The sequence below is a fragment of the Rhincodon typus genome, chromosome 10 (genome assembly GCF_021869965.1).
Source record: "Rhincodon typus isolate 14 chromosome 10, sRhiTyp1.1, whole genome shotgun sequence".
Lineage (NCBI taxonomy): Eukaryota > Metazoa > Chordata > Chondrichthyes > Orectolobiformes > Rhincodontidae > Rhincodon > Rhincodon typus.
Genome location: NC_063341.1, coordinates 22,089,422 through 22,098,855, shown reverse-complemented (window position 1 = coordinate 22,098,855; position 9,434 = coordinate 22,089,422). Strand labels below are relative to the sequence as shown.

At 40.3% G+C, this 9,434-nt stretch overlaps 1 protein-coding gene across 1 annotated transcript in view; it reads left to right on the top strand.

The window, feature by feature from the left end:
* The window catches only part of cdcp2 (CUB domain containing protein 2), a 67,855-nt gene that overhangs the window by 45,387 nt on the left and 13,034 nt on the right, over positions 1-9,434 (top strand). The window lies entirely within an intron of this gene.

The window sequence follows — 9,434 nt, the reverse complement described above, 5'->3', positions numbered from 1 at the left end:
AATACACAGACAAAACAACCTAATTGTTCTGAAACTAAATCTTATAATGACAGACTAAATTTAGGTTAACAAGTAGTTACAGGAAGCAGCCTCGAATTACAAATTGTATATTTGCATGTTTTGGCACGTATATGTTTTTTGAAGGTATGTTTTGTAGAAAGCAATTCCAGTTTCTACCTGCTGAATTCAGACAAGAAAGCTTGTTTCGGCAACAATGAAATGAAAGAACTGTAGGATAGTTTCAATCAGTTACAAGGAAAGTAGGAATCCTTGGAGGGTCTGTCTGCAGAATTGCTGACAGGAATTTGATCTGGGGAAACCTGTGGTCAAATAAGAATTTTTCCTTCTCCAATTTTTCTCTATTTTTTACCTCTGCTTTCCAGACACCAGAGACTTGTCCTGGCATACTGTTCTGCATTGCCAGAAGCAATTTCTTCAAGTTTGTGCAGGTATGTAATCCTTGAAAGATTTTATCTCTCTGTAGTCTAAGTCCATTGGAAGCCAGTTATTGCCCCTCACCATTGCTGCTCCAGCTGAGATCAGTTAACTCAGCAGAGACCATGGATTTATTCTGTGTCTTTTCTGATCTAAAAGATTCTTTACCAGACCAGACAACATTTTAATGGTCTAAGCCATGGGAGTTTTTTGTTTGTAAAATGTTTAAATTACACAATGTATCTCCCATTTCTTAGCATATGGTGACTTTAAGATAACTCAGAGTTTTTTTAGGTTGTCTAATCCTTAATTTGGCAAATATCCTCCACTCACAGAGTTCAAACTGGTCTAGAAATGTGAAGTGAGAAGTCTCTTAAATCCAATTCCATCTTAATACAAGTAAAATGTGAATAGAACCCGAAAGAACTGCAGATGCTGTAAATCAGGAACAAAAACAAAGTTGCTGGAAAAGCTTAGCAGGTCTGGCAGCATCTGCGCAGGAAAAAACAGAGTTAATGTTTCGGGTCCGGTGACCCTTCCCCAGAACTGATAGTGGCTGGGAAAACGTCAGTTTATATGCAGAAAATAGGGAGGTGTGTGAGGTAGGAAGTAAACGATAGGATAGAACCTGAAGAGAGAGAAAGACAGTTGGACAGACAAAGGAGTTGCTAACGATCAGGCTGGGAGGGTGAATGTTTCGGGCCTAGACCAATTTCTGATGAAGGGTCTAGGCCCGAAACGTCAGCTTTCCTGCTCCTATGATGCTGCTTGGCCTGCAGTGTTCATCCAGCTCTACACCTTGTTATCTCAGATTCTCCAGCGTCTGCAGTTCCTACTATCTCTGGGAGGGTGAATAGTTGTTAGTGATTAACAACAGGGCGTGTGTAATGGCAGGCTATGTGGTAACAAGGCCTGGTGTGTGGGGTAGGGGGCTGGGCCATGGGAGAGTTTAGGCTCAAATTATTGAACTCAATCTTGAGTCCGGAGCGCTACAGGGTCCCCAAGCGGAAAATGAGCTGTTGTTCCTCCAGCTTACATTGGGCTTTGCTGGAACACTGCAGCAAGCCAGAGACAGAGATGTTGGCCAGGGAGCAGGGTGGTGCATTAAAGTGGCAGGCAACAGGTAGTTCAGGGTCTTTTCTGCGAGCAGAACGTAGATGTTCTGCGAAGCGGTCACCAAGTCTACGCTTCATTTCCCCAATGTAGAGTATGATAAATAAAATAAATAAATTGTGATTGTTTCGTAAGTCTTTACCTGCATCCATTTTTCTTTATGTGCAATGTTTAATTATGTTTGTGGCCATGAATTGATCATTTCAATGCCCTTATGGAGCAGCATTGTAAGGTCTTCAAATGGTTCCATGATGTATCAGAGTCAGTAAAATAGATCAGTATGACCTAGATTAACATTTTGCTAAGTTATGTGTTCTCAGTTACAGAAGCAAAAAGCAATGCATTTGGTCCCAGCATCTCTTAGAGGATGGCTTTCCAGATTGATTCCTGAAATGAGAGAGTTGCCCTTTGAAGAGAGATTGCCTGGAATGTGCTTGTATTCTCTGGAGTTCGGAAGAAAGAAAGGCAATTGAATCGAAACACGTAATGTTTAGAGAGGTTAACAGGATAAATGACAAGAGGCTATTCTCCTTGACTGGGGAGTTTAAACCTAAGGGACATAATCTCAAGACAAGGAGTTAGCCAATAAGACTCAGGTAAGATGTTTTTTCACTCAGAGGGCTGAGAATCTTTGGAATTCTTTACCTCAGGTAAGCAAAGGGTGTCTCATTTTGAGTATATTGAATAGATTTTTGAGCATGAAGGAAATCAAGGGATATTGGCATATGGTAGAAAAGCAGAGCTGATGTAACTTTTCGGCCATGATCTCATTGAATGGTGGAGCACACTCAGGGCTGTATACCAACTCTTGCTCCGTTTTCTTATGTTCATAATGTAAGGAGGAGGAAGTAGACTGGAATACTATTCAGGGATTCACAGAGTACCATAGAATGATTAGAACACAAAGGAAACCATTTGGCTCATCATGTCTGTTCTAAACATTATGTTAAAATGTTTGTGTGTTTCATGTGAGAATATGTCTACATTCTGCCATGGTGCCATTTACAGTTTAATGTCAATAATGAGAACGGTAACTTGGAATATGTACTGGAAAGTAGTTTGCACTTGAAAACTGTACTGTGGCTTAAATCAGCACCTTCAAAAGAGGTAGGAAATTGGATGGAAAAGGTTTGTAATTGATAGTAATGTAGTTGTCATCAATTATATGGCAACATTTTGAAAAAAAACTGCAAAACCTTAGAGGCCCAAGATACATGAAAAGTAGTTATAGAGTTATACATCACAGAAACAGACTGTACAGTCCAAACAGTCCATGCCGGCCATAATCCCAAACTAAACTAGTCGCACTTGCCTATGCTTTGGTTAACCTGGCACTAATTAAAGAAAGACTTCTGGAATTCCAGTGAACATGTCCTCAGATTTAGTAAGACTAAGTGAGTTTTGCAAATCAGAGTCAGCCATTGAAAATTAAGATGAAGCATAAACATAGCACTGATTTAAAATGAGATCATGTGCTAAGGAAATTTCTTTTCCTGGAGAATGTAATTCAGCACTTGGTACACAATAAAAAAAATTTTGCTTGATTTTCAAAAGGCATCACTCTTTGAGGTGCTTAGAGAAAGTGAGATTTCAGTTATAGAATACCTCACAAACTGTAAAAAAACGTATTGACAACACAAATATTAATAAATTATAATTATTATATTTCTTATGAACAGACTATCCAGCAGATAATTCACTGAGCTATTGATAAAAATAAGGGAAGCTCATTTTATCAGTTCTTCAATTTTTTGTTATTGGTAAAAAAGTCTTTGTATATTCATTGTGCAAACTTCCCATTCAAGCAATACATCAACAGGGGAGCTTGCTCATAATAGTTAGTTAAATATTGGCCTTTCACTTCTGGATCCAACATGAACTGAGTTTGGACAGATACAATTTTATTGCTCAGAGGAAATGGGCCAAGAGAATAAAGCTGCTCCTAATTTGGCAATCTTACCTTGGAATTTAAGCAAAATTAAGAGCAGTCTGGTTTGCATTGCAAATGAAAACATGTCACATGCCATACCAGCTGTTTCCAAATAGAGTCATAGAGATATACAGCACGGAAACAGATCCTTTTGTCCAACTTGTCCATGCTGACCAGTTATCTTAAATAAATCTAGTCCCATTTGCCAGCATTTGGCCTATATCCCTTTAAACCCTTCCTACTCATATACCCATCCAGATACCTTTTAAATGCTGTAGTTGTACCACTTCCCCTGGCAGCTTATTTCCATACATGCACCACCCTCTGCGTGAAAAAAGTTGCCCTTAGATCCCTTTTTGTCTATCCCCTCTCACTTTAAACCTATGCCCTCTACTTTTGGATTCCCCCACCCTGGGGAAAAGACCTTGTCTATTACCCTATCCATGGCCCTCATGATTTTAATAAACCTCTATAAGGTCACCCCTCAGCCTCTGACACTCCAGGAAAAGTAGCCTAGTCTATTCAGCCTCTCCCTGTAGCTCAAACCCTCCAACCTTGGCAACATCCTCATAAATTTTTTCTAAATCCATTCTAGTTTCACAACATCTTTCCTATAGGAGGGTCACCAGAATTACACGCAATACTCCAAAAGTGGCTGAACCAATATCTTGTATAGCCGCAACATGACTTCCTAACTCCTGTACTCAATGCACTGATCAATAAAGGCAAGCATACCAGATACCTTCTTCACTACCTTATCTACCTGTGACTCCACTTTCAAGAACTATGAACCTGCACTCTTTGACAAAGAAGGTCTCTTTGTTGAGCAACACTCCCCAGGACTTTACCATTAAGTGTATAAGGCCTACCCTGATTTGTCTTTCCAAAATGCAGTACCTCACATTTATGTAAATTAAACTCCATCTGCCACTCCTCAGCCCATTGGCCCATCTATACTCTGAGGTTACCTTCTTCGCTGTCCAGTACACCTCCAATTTTGGTGTCATCCGCAGACTTACTAACCATACCTCCTATGTTCACATTCAAATCATTTATATAAATGACAAAAAGCAGTGGACTCAGCACAATCCTTGTGGCACACTACTGGTCACAGGTCTCCACTCTGAAAAGCAACTCTCCACCAACATTCTCTGTCTTCTACCTTTGAGCCAGTTCTGTATCCAAATGGCTAGTTCTCCCTTTATTCTGTGTCATCTAATCTTGCTAACCAGTCTACCATGAGAAACCTTGTTGAACGCCTTACTCCAAGTCCATACAGATCACATCTACCACTCTATCCTCATCAATCTTCTTCGTTACTTCTTCAAAAAACTCAATCAAGTTAGTGAGACAGGATTTCCCATGCAGAGAGCCATGTTGACTATCTCTAATCAGTCCTTGTTTTTCCAAATACACGTAAATCCTGTCTCTCAGGACTCCCTCCAACTACATGCCCATCACTGATGTCAGATTTACTGGTCTATCTTACCATCTTTCTTAAATAGTGCCACCACATTAGCCAACCTCCAGTCTTCTGGAACCTCACCAATGACCACCGATGATACAAATATCTCAGCAAGGGGCCCAGCATTCACTTCACCAGCTTCCCACAGAGTTCTAGGGTACACTTGATCAGGTCCTGAGGATTTATCCAGCTTAATGCGTTTTAAGATGTTCACTTCTTCCTCTATAATATGGACATTTTTCAATATGTTGCTATTTATTTCCCTACGTTCTCTATCGTCCATATCCTTCTCCACCGTAAACACTGATGCAAAATACTCCTTTAGTATCTCCTCCATCTCTTGTGGTTCCACAACATAGGCGGCTTTGCTGATCTTTATGGGGACCTATTCTCTCCCTAGTTACCCTTTTGTCCTGAATGTTTTTGTAGAATCCCTTTAGATTCTCCTTAACCCTATTTGCCAAAGCTATTTCATGTCCTGTTTTTGCCCTCCTGATTTCCCTCTTAAGTATACTCCTATTACCTTTATGCTCTTCTAGGGATTCACTTGATCTCTGCTGTCTATACCTAACATACGCTTCCTTCTAATTCTCAACCAAAACCTCAATTTCTCTAGTCATCCAGCATTCCCTACACCTACCAGCCTTGCCCTTCACCCTAACAGGAACATACGGTCTCTGGACTCTCGTTATCTCATTTTTGAAGGGTTCCCATTTTCCAGCCTTCCCTTTACCTGTGAGTTTTAATAGATTAAACTTAATTCCAAAATAATTTTTCACAGCAAGTGTCTTTAAATGTGTTTGTAATAAAAAAATCTTACAAAGAGGATTATCGTATCATAGGGTAGGGAGCAATGAAAGTCCCATTGTTTGTGGAGCAAAGGAGTGAGTGAATGGAACTATCTGAGGTAATGACCCAACCAATCTATGCATTGTCTGAAGGTTGAATTATATCAAAGGGGAGGACTTTTACAAGTCTGTATAATCTCTGTTTCTGGCCAACTTCTGACTGCTTTCTTGTATCCCCAGGTGTGCAGTTTTGACACATAGATTGGTCACATTATTATCTTGTACATGTTCAATTCACAGTCTCCTTAGCTTCACATTCAAAGGAACACAAACAGCAGTCCCCAGTGTAGCTATACTATACCTCTCTTTGAAGTAAATATTGAGGCTTTCCACAGGAATATTGCTTTTTATTTTCTGAGGCAATACAGAAAATGTTGGCATGAAGTATTTTGATCAATCAAAACAGGCTGACTCCAAATTAATTACTACAAACAGGTAGTCAGAGTTAACTATAACAGGCAGATTCGGAGACAACAGAACCCGTCACGTGGAATTTAAGACAGGTATAGTTTGGAATAAGAGTTAAAATTGTGGCAGCTCTTAGCTATTGAAAGCTTAATGTGCTGATACAATCAGTTGGGTAATAGGCTGCTCTCAGCTGACCCTCAGATGGATTGTGCAAATACTGTAACTTTAATGATAAAATCTCTGAGATCTGAATACTTTCTGGAGCATGATGACCCTGAGAAATTTTAGGCACAGAAATGAACATGGAGAATTTGAAGGAATGAAAAACTTATATTCAAGTTTTACCTTGGAATAAGAGACTCCAGTATGAGTGAGTGCAATCTTGGCCTGTCTTTTCATCACTAAGTTTGAGACTCAAGTTTATTGACTAAGGTCACATTTGGCCCCTTTTGATTGGCTTCAATAGCCTTGAGGGAAAAAAATGCAAATTGACACAGCTCTGAAGGAAATCGTTCCAACCACTGTGTCTGCATCAGGTCTCTAAATGAGCATTTCCTTCAGTGCCATATTCTCCATAACCCTGCAAATTGTTCATTTTCAAATAACGGTCGACAGTAATTCCCTTTTGAATGCCTCCAGTGACTGTCAGGCAGTGCATTCCAAGCCTTAGCCATTCATTCATTTTTTTTTCATATATTCTTTTGCAAATCAACCAGACCTTTCATTCCTAGAAGCAATAATGTAACCTTTTAGTAAGAAAGTGATAACTTGAATTTATGTATTGCCTTTGCGAGCTCAGGATGTCACAAAACATTTTACTTGCAATAAAGTACATTTGAAGTACAGTTGCTGTGGTAGTGCATGGTATACTAGTTCCAACAAAAAAGATTAATCTCTTTTGTAGAGAGATAGTAGGAACTGCAGATGCTGGAGAATCTCTTTTGTAAGTTTGTCTGAGGGATAGATATTGGTCAGAGCTCAGGGACAGTTCTCCCCTTGTTCTTCTTGAAACTATTGTGAAGGGATTATTTACATCGCTCCAACGCAGCAAACCAGGACCAAGTTTAACATTTCTTCTGACTGGTGGTATCCGATGTAACACTCTCTCACTACAGCAGCGGGAGTGTCAGGTCGGTTTATGCACTGAGATTTCTTGATTAGGATTTGAATTTGCAGCCTTCTGACGCAGAGGCACAAGTGCTACCAACGATCCATGGCTGATTACTACAGAAGGAGCACTAAACATAGAAGCATAGAAGATAGGAGCAGGAGTAGGCCATTCAACCCCTCAAGCCTGCTCGACCATTTGATATGATCGTGGCTGATCATTGAGCTAAATACCCTTACTCTGCCAACACCCCTGTATCCCTTGAACCACAAGAGCAACATCTACCTCCTTCTTGAAAACACAATGTTTTGGTCTCAAACACTTTCTGTGGTTGTGATTTCCACTGGCTCACCACTCTCTGGGTGAAGCAATTTCTCCTAATTGCAGTTCTTAAAGGTTTACCTCTTATACTTAAAGTACAAGCCCTGGTTCTTGACTTCCCCACCATTGGGAACATCCTTCCTGCAGCTAACCTGTCTCGTCCTGTTAGAATTTTATAGGTTTCTGAGATTCCCCCTCATTCTTCTAAACTTCAGCAAAAATAATCTTAACTGACTCAATTTCTTCTCACATGTCCATCTGGTCATCCCAGGAATCAATTTGGTAAACCTTCGCTGCACTTCCTCTGCACTTCCTCTGGAGCAAGAACAGCTTCCTCAGATAAAGGGGACCAAAACTGCACACATTATTCCAGGCATGGCCTCACCAATGCCCTGTATAAGTGCAGCAAGACACCCTTGTTCCTGTACTTAAATTCTCTCGTGATGAAGGCCCATATATAGTTTGCCATCTGGTATGCATTTGCCCACTCAATCAGCCAGTCCAAATCACACTGCATCTCTAAATCCTCCTCACAATTCACCCTTCCACCCAGCTTTGTGTTATCTGCAAATTTGGAGATATTACATTTAGTTCCCTCATCTAAATCATTGACCTATATTGTGAATAGCTGGGGTCTTAGTACCTATCCCTGTGGTATCCCACTAGTCACTGCCTGTCATTCAGAAAAAGATCAATTTATTCCTACTCTTTGTTTCTTGTCTGCAAGCCAATTTTCTATTCATCTCAATACTACCAATCCCATGTGCTTTAATTTTACACAATAATCTTCTATGTGGGACTTTTGTTGAAAGCCTTGTGAAAGTCCAAATAAACCACATTCACTGGCTTTTCCTGATCAATTCTCCTAGTTACATTCTTGAAGAATTGCAGCAGATTTGTCAAGCATGACTATCCCTTTGTACATCCATGCTGACTGTGTCTAATTCTACCACTATTATCTAAGTACTCCAAAATGTTTCATAATGGACTCTAGAATCTTCCCCACTACCGACATCAGATTCACTGGTCTATGATATCCTGTTTGCTCTCTATCTCCCTTTTTAAATAGTTTGGGGGGAGTTGGAGGGGTGGGGGTGGGGGCGGGGGTGGCGGTGGTGCGAGGGGAGCATTGGATCAGTTCCTGTGGATTGGAAGGGAGCTAGAGTCTAAAGAATCTTAGAAGATACCCACCAATGCATCCAGTATTTCTAGGATCACTTCCTTAAGTACTCTGGGATATAGATTATCAGCCCATGCAGATTTATCAGCCTTCAATTTCCCCAACATTATTTCTCTACTGATACAGATTTGCATCAGTTCCTCTCTTTCACTAAACCCTGTGCTCCCCATCATTTCTGCTACATAGAAAAGGTAAAGTCGTGGGTCTTAGCATGAGTCACAGGCTCATTTCTTAGTTTCTTAGGATGAACAAAAACAGAAGTTGTTGGAAAAGCTCAGGAGGTCTGGCAGCATCTGTGAAGAGAAAATCAGAGTTAACATTTCGGGTCCAATGACCCTTCCTCAGAACTGTTCCGAGGAAAGGTCACCAGACCCTGAAACGTTAACTCTGATTTTCTCTACACAGATGCTGCCAGACCTGCTGAGCTTTGCCAGCAACTTCTGTTTTTGTTCCTGATTTACATCATCCCCAGTTCTTTTGGTTTTTAGTTTCTTAGACTGTGCTTTGCTTGGTGGCAGCAATCTCATAACTCATTAATTAAATACATCATTTAGGCTGACAGATCACGTAGTATTAAGAATGCTGTACAGTTACATAGATACAATAATTTGGATTCAATGCTTAAT